Source organism: Nomascus leucogenys, chromosome 18, assembly GCF_006542625.1.
Source record: "Nomascus leucogenys isolate Asia chromosome 18, Asia_NLE_v1, whole genome shotgun sequence".
Taxonomy (NCBI): domain Eukaryota; kingdom Metazoa; phylum Chordata; class Mammalia; order Primates; family Hylobatidae; genus Nomascus; species Nomascus leucogenys.
Window position 1 is genome coordinate 44139000 of NC_044398.1, and position 18688 is coordinate 44157687.

Sequence of the window (18688 nt, forward strand, 5' to 3'; positions counted from 1 at the left end):
TGATTATATCTTACGTATTCTTTCTTCCTTTTCTTTCTCCCTTCCCTGCTCTGTCTTTTATAGGGCAGGGGTTAGGGAACGTCTCATTGCCCCTTTTGTTCTAATTTTTCCTCATTGCCTCTTTTTAAAATGATTTTTTTTTTTAAAGATTATATATTGGCCAGGCACGGTGGCTCATGCCTGTAATGCCAACACTCTGGGAGGCCAAGGTGGGAGGATTGCTTGAGGCCAGGAGTTCGAGACCCCATCTTTATTTAAAAATACACACACACACGTGTGTATGTATGTGTGTATAAAGATTATGTAAGCAGCCTATTAATAAGTTCCTATATAAAATTTTAAACACTATGCACCAAAGCCTTTTAGGCCCTCTTCCCCACCCTTCATCCCATTGCCCTCCTCACCACCCTCCTTCCCCTCCATCCCACTGCCATCTTGGGGACCTCTGTTTCTTAGGTTATTGGTCTGTTTGTGTATTCCATTCCCTGTTGAGTTAATTTTTGTATTAATATCTTTATAGAAAATCATACTTTTTTTTTTTTTTTTTGAGATAGAGTCTCCATCTGTCGCCCAAGTTGGAGTACAGTGGTGCCATCTTGGCTCACTGCAACCTCCGCCTCCCGGGTTCAAGCAATTCTCCTGCCTCAGCCTCCCAAGTAGCTGGGACTACAGGCGCCTGCCACCACGCCTGGCTAAAGTTTTGTAGTTTTAGTAGAGATGGGGCTTCACCATGTTGGTCAGGCTAGTCTCTAACTCCCGACCTCAATGATCCACCTGCCTTGGCCTCCCAAAGTGCTGGGATTACAGGCATGAGCCACCACGCCCAGTCCATACAGTCATTCTTGATTTTCAGATTTATTCTTATAAAATTATGCCTAATGAGAATATCTGTCTCATAAAGTTAGTGTGAAGATTAAGGAATTTAACATATAAAGTATGCAGAACAGTGCCTGGCCTATAGAGCTCTAAGCGTTAACTGTTATTTAATATTATTATACTTGAATATTTATAATTATTTTTGGTAGGCCTCCTTGTACTTCATATTATTTATTTGTTCTTTATTTTTGTGCTTAGACTTCCTAGGGATATTGAACTTTCTAGGTAATTTCATGGGTCTTTTCAAAGAGCCAGCATTTTGGTTTTATAAATTAACTCCATTTTTTTGTTACATATTTAATAATTTTTGCTTTTAACATACTACCTTTTCTTCCTGCCTTTGGTACCCATTCTTGTCTTCCATCTCGGTTACCCATAATATTCTTCTATTTTTAAACATTTTTCTGTTGTTTCTGAGGATTTAGGAACAGTAGGAACACATTTGTTTATTCTCCCAGACTTACTTAGAGCTGCTCATATGTTTTCAAAAGCTTCTTGCACCTCTGTCTCCTGGTGGTCTGTAATCTTTCCAGCAACCCAGGATTTAAATCTGGGAACCGCCTATGACAACTGCATCTCTACTTTCTATCAGATCTAGAAGTTGCTAAATTCTGTCAGTGCCACCTCTATAATAGTTTTCTTGCACTTCTCTATTCTCATTGCCTCTTGGTTGGGATGGTTACTTCTTGTGTGAACTACTATAATTACCCTTTGGCTTATCTACCTCACCCTGTCCCTTTTATCCCATGTAATGCTTCAGGAGTGATTTTTCTAAACCATGGTGCACTCACTTCTTTGTTCTGAAACCTCCAGTGATTTATTGTCTGCTGAGTGAAGTTCAGGCTACTTTACACTAGCATTTGAGAATCTTATGAATTAATTTCTGCCTACACTTAATAATTCTTTATTCCTTTGTTCTTTAGGAAAAATCATAATTGGTAAGATAAACCAAATATAAAACTATATAGTAATGCTGTTTTTCAGTCTTATTGATGTCACTCTATTCCTTATCTTTACCATGCTTTTCTGACTTTGTGCTTTTGCCTCTGGATTTCCCAGTCTGGAATGCCTCTCTCACATCCTAGTATGTTGAAATCTGTCCATTATTCAAGTGTGAGCTTAGATGCCAACACTTTGATGAAGGCTTATCTGATCCCATTGCCTAGAATTAATCTTCTTTTCTCATGTCTTTGGATTTGAACTGCAGCTTCTGGGCTCTGTTACTAGTCATACCATTTTCGATAGTCTACCAGTAACTTCTGTGCCTTAGATCCACATCTACACTGGCTTGTCAGGATTGGTCAGTGAATCAAATACATAGTAAGTATAAGCTTCTAGAACTGCACTATCCGATATGGTTGTCATTAGCCACTTGTATTTTGACTACTGAGTAGCCACATATGGTTAGTGGCTACTTTATTGAGTAACATAGAGACTTTCATGATTGCAGAAAGTTATTTTGAGCAGTATCTAGAACAATGCCTGGCAAGTAACAGACACCAGGGAATGTTGTTCCTATGTATCACATCCTCATAGTAGACACTCAGTAAATATTAGTTTAACTTTCCTTTCCTCATCTGAATTTTATTAGCGTTTACCTGTGCCATTTAAAAAGTAATAGTTTATCTTTATGGCAGCTAACACAGTGTATGAACAATAAATATATGTTGGGTGAGTAAGTAAATACTACGAAGCATCCAGAAAGCATCTTGCTCTCTTTTGGGGTGGGGAGAGTAGGGGAGTGGAAGTTAAAAAAAATTCATTACTCAGGCCGGGTGCAGTGGCTCATGCCTGCAATCTCAGCAGTTTGGAAGGCCGAGGCGGGTGGATCACTTGAGGTCAGGAGTTTGAGACCAGCCTGGCCAACATGGTGAAACCCCATCTCTACTAAAAATACAAAAATTAGCCAGGCATGATGTTGCATGCCAGTAATTCCAGCTCCTTGGGAGGCTGAGGCAGGAGAATGGCTTGAACCTGGGAAGCAGAGGTTGCAGTGAGCTGAGATAGCGCCACCGCACTCTAGTCTGGGTGATGGAGCCAGACTCCATTTCAAAAAAAACAAACAAAAAAAAAAAAAAAGTTCATTGCTCAATAAGTGAATATTTCCAGGATGCTTAAATTAAACAGGGTAGACTAAGCAGCTAAATAAAGGTGGTCTTATCTACTGCTTTTCAAATTTAGTATACTTGCATGTCACCTGGGGGTCTTGTTAAAAGATTGATTCAGCACAGTCTGGGATTCTGCATTTCTAGCCAGCTTGCAAGCTAGCCAGCTCTGCCCAGTGAGGGTGTAATTCACTAGATTGGCTACTTATACCCATTTTAACATTTCCTAGTCTTTAGAACTAGTCCTTTAATTTAGCTCAAAGTTTTGTTGTTGTTGTTGTTTCGAGACAGGGTCTTGCTGTGTTGCCCAGGCTGGAGTGCAGTGGCATGATCATGACTCACCACAGCCTTGAACTCCTGGGCTCAAGTGATCCTCCTGCCTCAGCCTCCTAAAGTGCTGAGATGGGTTACGGGCATGAGCCACCACACCTGGCCCAAAGTTCTCCTTTTTGAGGTGATAATTTTTAAAGACAGCCATTATATGTTCAGGAAATATAAGCCTGTTTTTACATAAAGTAGGTGCATTGTTCAGTACCAATATGAGAAAGACTTAATTATGAATACAGCTTTATATTACTAGATTTCTTATGTCATAATATAAAAAAACTGGTAAACTTAGCGCTGAACTATTCATGATAGTTGAAAGTTTTAAGCTAATTCAAAATATGAAATAAACCAGAAATATTTTGGAAAGAGAGGTTTCAAGTATATTCAGGTCCTCCATTTTATGATGTGAGTCTAAATTTCTGTTCTCTGATGTCTAGAAATCACAAAAGGATGGTGATTTTGGGAACGAAGTTCTTGAGCTAGCACTGTCAGTAGTAACTGGCTGTTACTGTAAGATCTAGAGATATATTTTTAGATGCCAGTATACTTATAAAGAACTGTTAGAGTGCATTTTATGGTTTTATGGTTGGTTTAATTCCCCAAATATATTGCCCTTAGCAAGATATTACTATTTTTTATTCCTTAAATTTATTTATTGAACATTTTTATTCCTTTGCTTAGAAATGTGCTAGACAGTGGCAATTACATTGCTGCAAGATAAGTAAAAAAATCAGCTGACTAAGCTTTATAAGAGGAGGAATCATGTCTGTTTTATTTACCATTGGATAGTCAGTACATGGCACATAACCAAGTCATCATTAAGTCATTTTTGAGTGAACATTGCTCAAGATCTGCAAAGCAGCTGTGATGTGTGCCGGGTGTACTGGAAGTTGAAGGGGACTCCTCATGCAGCCTAATGAGTTGGGATCGAGGACTGCATACACAAGGGAACTCGCAGATCAAGTCCTGAAGAGAACATTGTAGTTACTCTGGCAAAGAACAACGAGGACACAAAGGCTGCGCAGAGGAATGGAAGCCTGGAAGGAATGCCTGTGAAGGGAGAGCGGCTGCACTGACTTTGGTAGAGTTGGAGCATTGTAAGGGTATGGAGGAGAGGGGAGGAGAGTAGTAGAGGCCTCAGCAGATGTCAGATCACAAAAAGTCTTATGTTACTAATTTTATCGTATGAAATGAGGATTTTTTTAGGTTTTTAAGCAGAGAGAATGGCAAGGTCATTTGGTTTTAGAAGTTAGTCTGAGCTAGGCATGGTGACAGATGCCTGTACTGGACAAGCTGAGATGGGAGGATGGCTTGAGCCTAGGGTTGGAAGCTGCAGTGAGCAGTGATCACATCACTGCAGTCTAGCCTGGGCAACAGAGCAAGACCTTGCCTTTAAAAAAGAAAAGTCAGAAATACCCCTCACAACTCTTAAAAAAAAAAAGTTCTTTCAAGCACACATGGAGTGTTTTATGAAAGGGACCATTTACTAGGCTATACAGCAAGTTCTTATACATTTCAAATAAGATCAACCATGTTTTCTGGCAAGAAAGCATGTAGGAAATGAATAACAAATTCTACACATTTGGAAATTTAAAAACACACTTCTGTAAATCCCACAGATTAAATATAAAATAATCAATTTAGTGAACACCTAGAACAAAACAATAGAGAAAATGACAGCCTGAGCAAAATAGGGAGACCCTGCCTCTACAAAAAAAAATAAAAATTAGCCCAGCACAGTGGTGTCCCCCTGTAGCCCCTACTCAGAAAGCTGAGATGGGAGGATTACTTGAGCCTGGAAAGTTGAGTCCGTGGTGAGTCGTGATCACACCATTACACTCTAGCCTGGACTACAGAGCGCAAGACCTTATTTCAAAAAAAAAAAAAAAAAGAAACTTAGGACATATTAAAACGTGTGAAACCCTGAAGCCTTAAATATTCGTATTTTAAAAGAAGATTTAAATATTAATAAGCTAATCTAAATTAGGGAAAGAGCACGGCAGTAAATTCAAGTGAAGTAAAATAGATGACACAGATAAAAGCTAACAATTCTAGAGTTCTTACTCTATTCCAAGCACCATTCCATGCTCTTTACAAAGGTTATCTCATTTAATCTTCACAAAGCCATGTGAGGAGGGTATTGTTATTATGTGCACTTTACACATGAGGAAACTTAGGCACAGAGAGAAACTTATCCAAGCCTCTAGCTAATAAGTGTGATAGATTTGGGGCTTGAAATGATGAATTTTTTTTTTAAAGATACATTGAAGAGGATTAACAAAGCTGAAAGTTGTTTTTTATGAAAAGGCTAATAAACTATTTGAAAGATTGATCAAGAAAAAATATAAAGTACAAATAATACTGAGGATGTAAAAGGAAGATACAGAAGAAAGTCTTAAAATATCTTGAATCACTTTATACCAATAAATTTTACAATTTAAATGTCAATTTTCTAGAAAATTATAACAATAAAAATTGACACAGAGTAAATAGAAAACCTGGATATTTCTGTAACTATTAGAGAAATTGGATTTGTAATTAAAAGAGCCACCTACTTTCATACACTTAGAGATAAGCCTTTGGCCCAGATGATCATTTTTTCTTTTTAAGAAAATAATAAGCCTCTTTAGAGACTTCATTTATTATATGAAGAATTAGGGAAAACTTTGTCCCACCATTTTAGGCTATTTTTACATTAGAAAAAATACTGCATGTTTATGAAAATTTACTAGGGGCAAATTTCAACTTATCTGTAAAATAGTAATGCCAACTGTGGAGATGGCACTGTAAACCAAAAGGCAGAATGACTAAAGAAACTACTTGAAAATTTAACAATTATCTCTTCATTATCCTTCCTTATCGGGGAACCTGCCCTGATAGTCACGTAGGTTCTTTTCTATTTTCCTTAAGCATTGGCCGGTTTGAGAAATAAAGGGACAGAGTACAAAAGAGAGAAATTTTAAAGCTGGGCGTCCGGGGGAGACATCACATGTCGGTAGGTTCCGTGATGCCCCACAAGCTGTGAAACCAGCAAGTTTTTATTAGTGATTTTCAAAAGGGAAGGGAGTGTACGAATAGGGTGTGGGTCACAGAGATCACGTGCTTCACAAGGTAATAGAATATCACAAGGCAAATGGAGGAGATCACAGGACCACAGGACTGGGGTGAAATTAAAATTGCTAATGAAGCACGATTGTCATTGATAACATCAGGAGACAGGGTTTGAGAGCAACCGGTCTGACCAAAATTTATTAGGCGGGGATTTCCTTGTCCTAATAAGCCTGGGAGCGCTATGGGAGACTGGGGCTTATTTCATCCCTACAGTCTGGACCATAGAAGACGCCACACCCAAGGGGGCCATTTCAGAGGCTCATCCTCAGGGGCGCATTCTCTTTCCCAGGGATGTTCCTTGCTGAGAAAAAGAATTCAGCGATATTTCTCCCATTTGCTTTTGAAAGAAGAGAAACATGGCTCTGTTCTGCCCGGTTCACCAGCGACCAGAGTTTAAGGTTATCTCTCTTTTTCCCTGAACATTGCTGTTACCCTGTTCTTTTTTCAAGGTGCCCAGATTTCATATTGTTCAAACACACATGCTCTACAATTTGTGCAGTTAACACAATTATCACAGGGTCCTGAGGTGACATACGTCCTCCTCAGCTGACAGGATTAAGAGATTAAAGACAGGTATAGGAAATCACAAGGGTATTGACTGGGGAAGTGATAAGTGTCCATGAAATCTTCACAATTTGTGTTTAGAGATTGCAGTAAAGACAGGCATAAGAAATTATAAAAGTATTAATTTGGGGAACTAATAAATGTCCATGAAATCTTCACAATCCACGTTCTTCTGCCATGGCTTCAGCCGGTCCCTCCGTTTGGGGTCCCTGACTTCCTGCAACACTTCCTGCTCCAAGATTTGCTATGATGAGTTTTCCAAATGTTAACGACCTGGAAAAGCTCATTGTTTTTAAGACGTATCCCTTCTGAGTCTTGTGATTTGGTGGTTTCTTCATCCAAAACATATCATCCTCTATAAAACTTCCTGATCCTCAGATTTAACTTTTCAGTTTCTTTTTCCAGTTCTCGTCAGTGGTTTAATGGCTGTATCTGAGCACCTAAAAGGTAAAGACTCTTCCAAGCTGTTGAGACTCTCTCCAGGCAGGGGAATGACTATCTGAGTCTGACATTATGTCATTAAGTTCTTTTTTTTTCTTTTCTTTTCTCTTTTTTTTTTTTTTTTTTTTTCAGACAGAGTCTCGCTCTGTTGCCCAGGCTGGGGTGCAGTGGTGCAACGTCCACTCCCTGCAACCTCTGCCGCTTGGGTTCAAGCAATTCTCAGCCTCCCAAGTAGCTGGGATTACAGGCACCTGCCTCCACGCCCAGCTAATTATTGTATTTTTAGTAGAGACAGGGTTTCACGTCAGGTCTCGAACTCCTGAGGTCAGGTGATCCACCTGCCACAGCCTCCCAAAGTGCTGGGATTACAGGCGTGAGCCACCGCACCCGGCGTCACTAAGCTTTTTAACCAGAGAGGCTTTGAATTTCACACACACAGAAGCATAATTGTGGCCATACAAAAACCTCAGAGTTTCTTCTGTCTTCCACCCAATCAAAGTCTCCTTCAAAACTTTAAGTAAGTTTCTATTTGCCACTTCAGGACACACCTGCACTGAACTAGACAGTGACCTAGAAACTTGGTTTGATTTGGCAAATTTTCTGTTAAAATGCTCCACACTTTTCTTATGCCTATTAGAGTTATTTCTGACCTACCGTATTTACTTTCAGAATTTTCTGAAGCTTTAATCTTTCAGGCAAAGTACTATTTGAAGAACTCTTGAGTATTTACTTTCTGTAAAGGAAGTTCACATGTGGCAGCTTTCTCCTGAGTATCTAATTTGCAATTGCCTAACTGCTCAGTGACATCCACTACTGTCTGTTCTTTGTGTTTGGCATTAGCTTTGAGACCAGCTTTCTTTTTCATTATGCTTTTTTGGTGCAGCTGTGGTCTAATACTTGTTGAATTTGGTCTGTTTCCTGGTAGAATGGAGGAAACAAAGTCTTGCTCGTTATCACTGCTGCTGTCCTTAAGAGTGCTGGAAGAACTATTGCTAGAAGATTCATATTGCTTTTCAAAGTGGCTAGGATTGTCGATAGCTGATGTTTTAATGGCTTTACTGCATAACTGTATTTCTTTTCCAGAATGGCCACTTTGCCCATCCTTTAGCAGTTGAAAATCTGGATGCCTCTCCCCATACTGGAGTTTTGGGAATTTGTGCTTCAAAAAACTCAGATGCTTCGTAACAAAAATTGCTGCAAAAAGACTTTCTTTCAGTGATACCATAGACTTTATTGGTTTTGAAATTTTTTATTTAATTCCCAGCTTCTTGTGACATAAAGGATAACCACAGAGTTTGACAATGGAACGTTCATTCACTACATCGTTGTAGTGAGCAGGTGTAATGAACTTCCCCTTTTAGAAGCATCTTCTAGTTTCAAAGTACTTGTCTGTGGCATTTTGAGAACAGTGGGAGCCCCGGCCCTCTGCAGCCCAGCGCAGTCAGCCATGGGGGAGAGAGTAGTCCGCGGGTTGGGACCAGCTCCAGAGTCTCGCCCCGAGGCCCCGTGTCCGTACCTGGCCCAGATTATCTTAAGGGTGAATTCCTTTAAACTATCATGTCGTAGGTATGTCCAGATTTACACACGCTGTTCCAGAGAATAGCAAATTAAGGAAAGTTCCTCAGTTTATTGTGACTAGTATAACCTTGGTACCAAAACCAAGCATGGCTAATATGAAATAAATTATAGACCAGTCTTGCTTATGTAAAATCTAAAAAGATAGGAGCAAAACAACTCCAGTAGTATGTTTAAATATTTTATATGTATATATCTCATGTCTACAATGCTGACTGTAATACAGTTCTGACAGAGTTAGCATGAGACTCCACAGGTTTAAGGGTGCACTTCCCAACGAGACTGCCCTTGCTGCAAGTACAAGTTAAAAGTTTGGTGGTCCCCAGACCACCTGTGCTTCCAATTAACTGGCTGCAAATCTGGGGGTTCCCATGAATCCCCTCAAGTTTGATAATTTATAAAGTGACTGACTGAACTTGGGATAGCGGTATACTTAAGTTACACTTTAATTATGAAGAATACAGATCAGGACCAGCCAAATGAGATACAGGGGACTGGGAGGGTTCCTAACATGGAGCTTCTGTGCTCTCTTCTCCTGGGATCAGGGTATGTTACCCTCTTGACACATCAGTATGCTCACCAATCAGGAAGCCTACCTGAGCTATGGTGTGTGGAGATTTTATATGTAGGTGTAATGGAATAATTGGCCATGTGATTGAACTCAAACCTTCAGTGTTCTCTCCTTTCTTCCTTAGAGGCTTAGCTAGCTCAAACCCCATCCTTCTACACATGGTGGCCTTTCTGGTGAGCAGACCCCATTCTGAGTCATCTTGTTAGCATAATCTCCCCCATTCTGAGTCAATTGTTAGCATCATCTCAGGAATGATCCATGAGGCTCCTGAGTTACAAAGGCACTCCTACTACCAAGGAAATTCCATGAATTAGAGGTTCTCTCCCAATAACTAGGGTCAAAGACTGAATACATTATTTATTATACAATAATGACAAATAGAAATTATCTCAGGAATCCAAGAAAAGTGTTAATTATCATTGCTGCATAACAGTTTATCCCAAAACTTAATGACATGAAACCCTAACTTACAAGAATTCAGGAGTAGCCTAGCTGGATGCGGTTCTAATCTTTATGTCTCACAAGGTTGCAGTCAGGAAGTCAGCAGGGGCTACAGTCATCTGAAAGCCTGACTCGGGGAGAATACACTTCCAAGGTGACATACTCACATGGCGGTTGGCAGGACGCCTCAGTTCTTCACCCCATGGGCCTTCCCGTAGGCTCGAGTGTCCTCACACTGTGACAGCTGGCTTTTTCCAGATCTAGTGATCCAAAAAAAAGCAAGGAGAAAGCTGCAGTGCCTTTTAAGACCTAGTCATTATTTTTTCCTTTCTTTTTTTTTTTTTCAATTAAATTGAGATGGGGTCTTGCTATGTTGACCAGGCTGGTCTCAAACTCCTGATCTCAAGCAGTCCTCCTGCCTATTCCTCCCAAAGTGCTGTTATTACAGGCAGAAGCTTGTAGTTTTTCCTTTATTCTGTTTGTTAGAAGGAAGTCACTCAGTTTAACCCATACTCAAAGGAATTAGTTTCCACCTCTTAAAAAGAAGAGTATGAAAGAATTTGTGGATGTATTTAAAAACCACCACAGATGGTTTATTCAATAAAGTTCTTAATATGAATTGGTATTAATTTATTAATTCATTTGCACATTGAAGGAGAAAAACTCTGTGCTCATATCACTAGATGAAGCAAAAGCACTTGATGAAATTTAACTCCGTGATGAAACCTCTCAGCAAACTAAGAAGGGAACTTCCTTAATGTGATAAAGACTTTCATTAAATTTATAATTAATTTAGGAACAATTGACATACCTAATATTGAGGCTTTCTGTACCTAATATGATTCATTTTTCTATTAAACTTATTATTTTGTTCTTCAGTATTTTAAAATTGTGCTTATATCAGTGTTTTACATTTGGAATTGCAAAATGATACAATGAAAGGTGAAGACTGGAAGTCCTAGCTAGAGCAATTAGGCAAGAGAAGGAAATAAAGGGCATCTAAATTGGAAAGGAGGAAGTCGAATTGCCACGATCATATATGTAGAAAACCCTAAAAACTTCACCATAAAACTTTTAGAACTGATAAATGAATTTAGTAAGGTTGCAGAGTACAAAATCAATATACAAAAATTAGTAGTGTTTCTATACACCAATAATGAACTAGCAGAAAAAGAAATGAAGAGAGTAATCCATTTACAAAAGCTACCAAAAAATGAAATACATTTGACCAAGGAGGTGAAAGATCTCTACAAGGAAAACTATAAAACACTGATGAAGGAAACTGAAGCGGGCACAAAATATGGAAAGACATCCATATTCAAGGATTTGAAGAATTAATACTGTGAAAATGACCATACTACCAAAAGCAAGCTATAGATTCAATGCAATCCCTATCAAAATACCAGTGACAGTCTTCACAGAAATAGAAAAAAAAAAATCCTAAAATTAATATAGGACCACAAAGGACTGCAAATGCCAAAGCAGTTCTGAGCCAAAAGGACAAAGCTAGAGGCATCACACTACCAGACTTCAAGATATACTGCAAAGCTCTAGTAACCAAAACAGCATGGTACTAGCATAAAACCAGACAATAGACGAATTGAACAGAATAGAGAACCTAGAAATAAATCCACATATTTATAGCCAGCTGGCAAAGGAGCCAAGAACATGCTTTGGGGAAAAGACAGTCTTCAATAAATGGTGCTGGGAAAACTGGATATACATATGCAGAGTGAAACTGTACCCCTGTCTTTCACCATATACAAAAATAAACTCAAAATAGATTAAAGACTTAAATGTAAGTCAGAGGCACCAAAGACAAAGTGAATCATCTATTTTCTTTTATTATTATTTTTTAAAGTATAGAGATGGGGTCTCACTACATTGCCCAGGCTGGTCTCAAACTTCTGGGCTCAAGTGATCCTCCTGCCTTGGCCTCTCAAAGTGCTGGGGTTACAGGTGTGAGCCACCAGCGCCCAGCTAAATACTGTATTTTCAGCCCTTGTTTGCCTGCAATATGAAGAGATTGCTACACTTATTGAAAAGAAGAGACCGGAAGTGGTGGTTCATGCCTGTAATCCCAGCACTTTGGGAGGCTGAGGCAGGTGGATCACCTGAGGTCAGGAGTTCGAGACCAGCCTGGCCAACCCCGTCTCTACTAAAAATATAAAAATTAACCAGGCTTGCTGGCATGCGCCTGTAGTCCCAGCTACTCGGGAGGCTGAGGCAGGAGAATCTCCTGAACCCGGGAGCTGGAGGTTGCAGTGAGCCAAGATTGCACCACTGCACTCCAGCCTGGGCAACAGAGTGAGACTCATCTCAAAAAACAAAAAGAATTTGCATATAAGTCGACCCATGCAGTTCCAACCTGTATTGTTCAAAAAAACCAAAACCACCATTAGACCTAGAATCCCACTTCTGCAAATCCAACCTACAGTTTTATCGGCCCAAACAACAACAAAAGCATCTCTTCAAGTTTATTTATTGCCTCATTGCTTATGCTAAATTATTGGAAATGATCTAAAATGTCCATCAACATGGTTGTGCACTGTGGCATGCACCTGTAGTTGGGACTACTCGGGAGGCTGAAGCAGTGCAATCTGATTGCACCTGTGAATAGCTCCTGCACTCCAGCCTGGACCAGCATGGCAAGACCCCATCTCTAAGGAGAAAATGTTCATCAACAAGAGAATGGGCAAATATGACCATAAGATATTCATAGGATAAAACACTAGATAACAATGAAAATGAATTAAGAAAAACTACAAATATCTATCGTGGAAATACTTCACAGTGTTATGTGAACAAAATTAAAGCATTATACATATAAAAACAGTAGTTTTTATATATCTATAGAAAGTTTAACAATATGTAAGGCAATGCTATATGTTACTTAACAATCCTTTCTTTGAAATAAAAGGCAAGTTGATGTGTGTTTAAACTAGAAATCCCAGGAAAAAATCAGAAAGGTACCTGGGCTTAAAGAAAGATGCTAAACGGGGCTGGGTGCCATGGCTCACACCTGTAATTCCAACACTTTGGGAGGCCGAGGCTGATGGATCACCTGAGATCAAGAGTTCGAGACCATCCTGGCCAACATGGCGAAACCCTGTCTCTACTAAAAATACAAAAAATGGCCAAGTGTGGTGGCATGTGCCTGTAGTCCCAGCTACTCCAGAGGCCGAGGCAGGAGAATTGCTTGAACCTGGGAGGCGGAGGTTGCAGTGAGCCGAGATTGTGCCATTGCACTACAGCCTGGGCAACAGAGGAAGACTCCATATTAAAAAAAAAAAAAAAAAAAAAAAGATGCTAAAAGGAAAGCAGGGACAAGTAAACATCAAATCCATTTCATGCCATAGAACTTTTTTTTTTTTTAGGCGGAGTCTCACTCTGCCTCCCAGGCTGGAGTGTGGTGGCATGATCTTGGCTCACTGCAAGCTCCACCTCCCGGGTTCATGCCATTCTCCTACCTCAGCCTCCCGAGTAGCTGGGACTACAGGCGCCCGCCACCAGGCCCTGCTAGTTTTTTGTATTTTTAGTAGAGACAGGGTTTCACCATGTTAGCCAGGATGGTCTCGATCTCCTGACCTTGTGATCTGTCCGCCTCGGCCTCCCAAAGTGCTGGGATTACAGGCGTGAGCCACAGCACCTGGCCTAGAACTTCTTACAACACCCTAAACCAGTACATTTCAACCTGAAAAGATGTTGTAACGCAGAATAAAGAAAAGTACAGATATTTCATTCCCAAGGGAGGAAACTCTTCCAGGTTCCCAAGTTCTTGAGCTTCATGTGCATACAGCAGGAATCTGTCATCTTGAGGGAGTTATTTCTTAAACCTTTGGGTTTGTAAGATTTTAGTTTTCTATGCTGTCCTTTTTTGGTCATGCTTGTCAGGGAAGAATTGTTAAAAATCTATTTTAACACCCTCTGCCCTTATTCAGGGCAGTTAGAGACTTAAATTTTACGTACACATACTACCTTTGAACCTTCAGTGTGTTGTTTACGTACTGAAAGATTGCAGTTGAATTTAGATCATGCTTTGAAGTTCCCTTTGTCAGACCACATTGTTTGTACCAAAGAAAGACTGCATTTTCTTTTTGTCTGTAATTATTTCCATAATTATTTAACTTGGTATAACATGTGGTACTGTAAAAGCATAACCCAAGCCATTGTTTGCCTTAAACAACATTTTAGACATTCTTAAGCCCTTTTAATTTATATCTCAAACTTGAGGATATCCATGAAAACAGTGGAAACTTTTTCCTCACCGGATCTTGACACAAGTCAGGGATGGAAGTGAGCAAAAGGAATTGGTGTGGTTTTTATATCATTTCAGTTGTGTCGAGATAAGGAAATGGGATAGTTTATCCACTGTACTGCTCTTTTGGGAAAGTCTGGTTTGTATATAAAAGTAAAAGGAATTGGCATAACGTTTTAATTCCTTCTGCTCTATTCAGTCATTCCCTCAACAAATATTTATTTAGTATCGATTATGTGCCAAGCACTGTTCCAGGTGCTAAAAATATAAAGTGAGTGAAACAGACTAACCCTCCTGGCCTCATGGAGCATATATTCTGGAGGAGGTGGCAGGCAATAAAATACACAGAAAATTATATCAAATTATATAGCATGACAAATGCTAAAGAGAAACAGCCAGAAAGGAGAGGAGTGCTAGGCATGGGGATGGGATTACAGTTTTAAATAGGGTGGGCAGGAAGCCTGTAAATAAGAAAGGGATTTTGAGTAAGTGGTTGGAAGGGGCAAGGCAGCAGTCCTGGGGAAGACCGTTACAGGCAGAGGGACCTGCACGTGCCAGGGTCCTGCAGCAGGACTGTGAGCGGCAGGTGCAAGGAACACCTACTAGGCTGGAACAGAGGGAGGGTGGACTACTGGAGACTAGCTTTTCGTCTGAGTGAGTTGGAGCACCGTTGGAGGGATCTGAATGGGGTGTGATGTGGTTTAACATGCTTTCTCTTAGGATCACTCTGGCTTCTGTGTTGCAAATCCATAGTGGGCACAGGAGGCGCTTTCAGCAATCCAGGCAAAGGGGTTAGTGGCTTGGTCCTGAGTGAGCGGTGGAGGTAGTGGGAAGTGTGTGAGTTCTGTATACATTCTGCAGGTAGAACCAGTGGATTTGATGACAGATAGGAAATGGAATGCAACAAGGAAAGAGGGAGTTGTCAAGAATGACTTGAGATTTTAGATCTGGTTACATCTGTGTAGCGATATTCTAAAAAAAAAAAAAAAAAAAAAAAAAGATTTTAGACCTGGGACTTTTAAGATTTTACGCCAAGTAAAGAGGCTGTTAATGGAGGTGGAAAAGACTTAGAATCTAGCAGATTTGGGAGGGAAGAGGCAAGGAAAGATAAGTAGTGACAAATTGTGTAGTTGCTGATAACATTGTTAAGTCAATTTTTATACTATTTGAGCTGTCTTTTTTTTTTTTTTTTCCTTTGGGACAGTCTCGCTTTGTCACCCAGGCTGGAATGCAGTGGCACAGTCTCAGCTCACTGCAACCTCCACCTCCCAGGTTCAAGCAATTCTCCTGCCTCGGCCTCAAGTAGCTGGGATTACAGTTACCCACCACCATGCCTGGCTAATTTCTGTATTTTTAGTAGAGATGGGGTTTCACCATGTTGGCCAGGCTGGTCTTGAACTCCCTGCCTCAAGTGATCTGCCTGCCTCAGCCTCCCAAAGTGCTGGGATTACAGACAAGAGCCACTGTGCGGGCCTGAGCTGTCTTAAAAATAGCCCTTATAGCAGCCTGTGTTTTCAGATGTTATCAAGTATCTTTTCTGATAAGACATTTATTTGCCTTTATTCAGAATTGCTAGTTTTATGCTTATCTAACCCAGAATACTCAAGTGTGCCTTTCCCTTTAATCCTCATATTAGCTATATTAGCTAGAGTATTTTTGGTTGTAACAGAAAAATTGACTCTCTCTGACCTAAAAAATGGAATTTATTGGCTCTTAACTGAAGAGTTCCAAAGTAATTGAGGTTTCAGACAAGGTTGCTTGAGTGGCTCATCGATGTCTCCCAGGATCTGGCTTCTTTTAGTCTCCTGGCTCTGCTTTCTGCTTCTCCTTCTGGGCCCAACATAGCTGCCAGCAGTTTCTGGGACTACCTTATTAGTATTGAGTCTGAGAGAGTGACTTTGTCACTGCAGGGTCAGTCAAAGTCCTGAGACTATTAGACCAGCTCGCCCCTGAACTTTTCGTGGCATGGAAGATAGAATATGCTTAGTGTAGGAGCCTCTACTCCTGAGATCTTAGGGGAAATCTTTGTACCCTGAATTAAAACAATTTTTTAAATAGTTACATAAGTGGAAATAAATGATTGATTTTTAAAAATTGCTTTTGCATTGTACAAGCACCATGGTTAACACAGCAAAAACAATTCCTTTTTAAAGCAATCAGGTGGGAAGGGAAAAAAATTAAAATTGTATTCATACATTAGTTTAATCAAGATAATTTTTCTTCTTAGAGATTTAATATTGTTGCCACTTGACCAGCTGGAACTACAAAGGAACCATTAGATAATAATGAAGTATGATACCCCTTTCAGCACTCCTTCTCACCTTTTTACTTTACATCTCTAATTTTGCCTGGCACAAGGTCTCTTCTTCCTCTGTGGATCCTCTACCTACATGTGTCTACCTGCTAATTAGACAGGCACATGCACACTAGTTTTCCTTACCCCCAAAATTAAATTTGCAAATGGGACCGAATTGCTCCCTGTTCCCCTCATGACACCGACATGACAAAAAAAGTTATTCCACTAATTCCCTTGGTGGTCGGTTTAGGACTTTCTGCCTCCACTATTGCTCTCGGTACTGGAATAGCAGGCATTTCAACCTCTGTCACGACCTTCCGTAGCTTGTGCAATGACTTCTCTGCTAGCATCACAGACGTATCACAAACTTTATCAGTCCTCCAGGCCCAAGTTGACTCTTCAGCTGCAGTTGTCCTCCAAAACTGCCGAGGCCTTGACTTACTCACTGCTGAAAAAGGAGGACTCTGTATATTCTTAAATGAAGAGTGTTGTTTTTACCTAAATCAATCTGGCCTAGTGTACGACAATATAAAAAAACTCAAGGATAGAGCCCCAAAACTTGCCAACCAAGCAGGTAATTACGCTGAATCCCCTTGGGCACTCTCTAATTGGATGTCCTGGGTCCTCCCAGTTCTTAGTCCTTTAATACCCATTTTTCTCCTTCTTTTATTCGGACCTGGTATCTTCCGTTTAGTTTCTCAATTCATCCAAAACCGTATCCAGGCCATCACCAATCGTTCTATATGACAAATGTTTCTTCTAACAACCCCACAATATCACCCCTTACCACAAGATCTCCCTTTAGCTTAATCTCTCCCACTCTAGGTTCTCACGCCACCCCTAATCCCGCTTGAAGCAGCCCTGAGAAACATCGCCCATTCTCTTTCTCCATACCACCCCCCAAAAATTTTCGCAGCCCCAACACTTCAACACTATTTTGTTTTATTTTTCCTATTAATATAAGAAGGCAAGAATGTCAGGCCTCTGAGCCCAAGCCAAGCCATCGCATCCCCTGTGACTTGCACGTATACGCCCAGCTGGCCTGAAGTAACTGAAGAATCACAAAAGAAGTGAATATGCCCTGCCCCGCCTTAACTGATGACATTCCACCACAAAAGAAGTGTAAATGGCCGGTCCTTGCCTTAACTGATGACATTACCTTGTGAAAGTCCTTCTCCTGGCTCATCCTGGCTCAAAAAGCTCCCCCACTGAGCACCTTGCGACCTCCACTCTGCCCGCCAGAGAACAACTCCCCTTTGACTGTAATTTTCCTTTATCTACCCAAATCTATAAAATGGCCCCACCCTTATCTCCCTTCGCTGACTCTCTTGTCGGACTCAGCCTGCCTGCACCCAGGTGATTAAAAGCTTTTATTGCTCACACAAAGCCTGTTTAGTGGTCTCTTCACATGGACACGCATGAAACTAGGCAAGGATCAGTGTTTCTCTACAAATTGAGTTGACAAAAAGAAATTACCTTCCCCTGCCCCCACAAAAAAAGAACCAGTATTTCTCAACAAGCAGAGTACTGTTAGCATTTGGTTCTTTATTTTGAAGGATTGTCCCCACACATTGCATTTTCTATCCTGGTCCCTGGTCAAACCGTATGTCCTGTCATATCCCAGACATTATTCCAACCAAAAAGTCACCTACATATTTTTAGATCCTCTTAGGAGGGGGTGGTAACCCAGCCACTGCTGATGCCTGAGGGGAGTGCAAAGCGGGGTTTTTGAGGAGCTGGGACTGAGACCCTGAGTAGTAGGCACCACTGGGCCTAAAAGGATTCCATGGGGTTGGTTCTGGGAGTGTGGAAGGAAGCAGAGAGTGTATATTGCTGCTGCCAATTGAATGCCAGTGGCATTCAGGCAACTGACAGGAACAGCGAACCAAATTGGGAAAAAGAAAGTACCTTCTCCCCTCTTCCAGCTTTCTCTAGTTCCCCAGTTGGCAGAGCATCTCCGGGAGCCAGCTGGTGAAGGACATATTGTCAGCAGCATCCCAGCTCCAGCATCAGAAAGCAGTCTATAGATAGAAGAGGGAGCTTTTTTTTTTTTTTTTGGCTGAAAAGCGATAGTGTAAAAAGGGACACAGTACTTTATGTTTTTTAATTTCATTACTTTCCTG

The 18688-nt window shown here is 40.6% G+C and overlaps 1 protein-coding gene and 1 pseudogene across 5 annotated transcripts in view; one reads left to right on the forward strand and one right to left on the reverse strand.

Moving 5' to 3' along the window:
- Positions 1-18142, reverse strand: part of LOC105739000 — a 101125-nt pseudogene extending 82983 nt beyond the window's left edge.
- Positions 1-18688, forward strand: part of BMPR1A (bone morphogenetic protein receptor type 1A) — a 175751-nt gene that overhangs the window by 93993 nt on the left and 63070 nt on the right. The gene's annotated exons all lie outside the window — the stretch shown is intronic.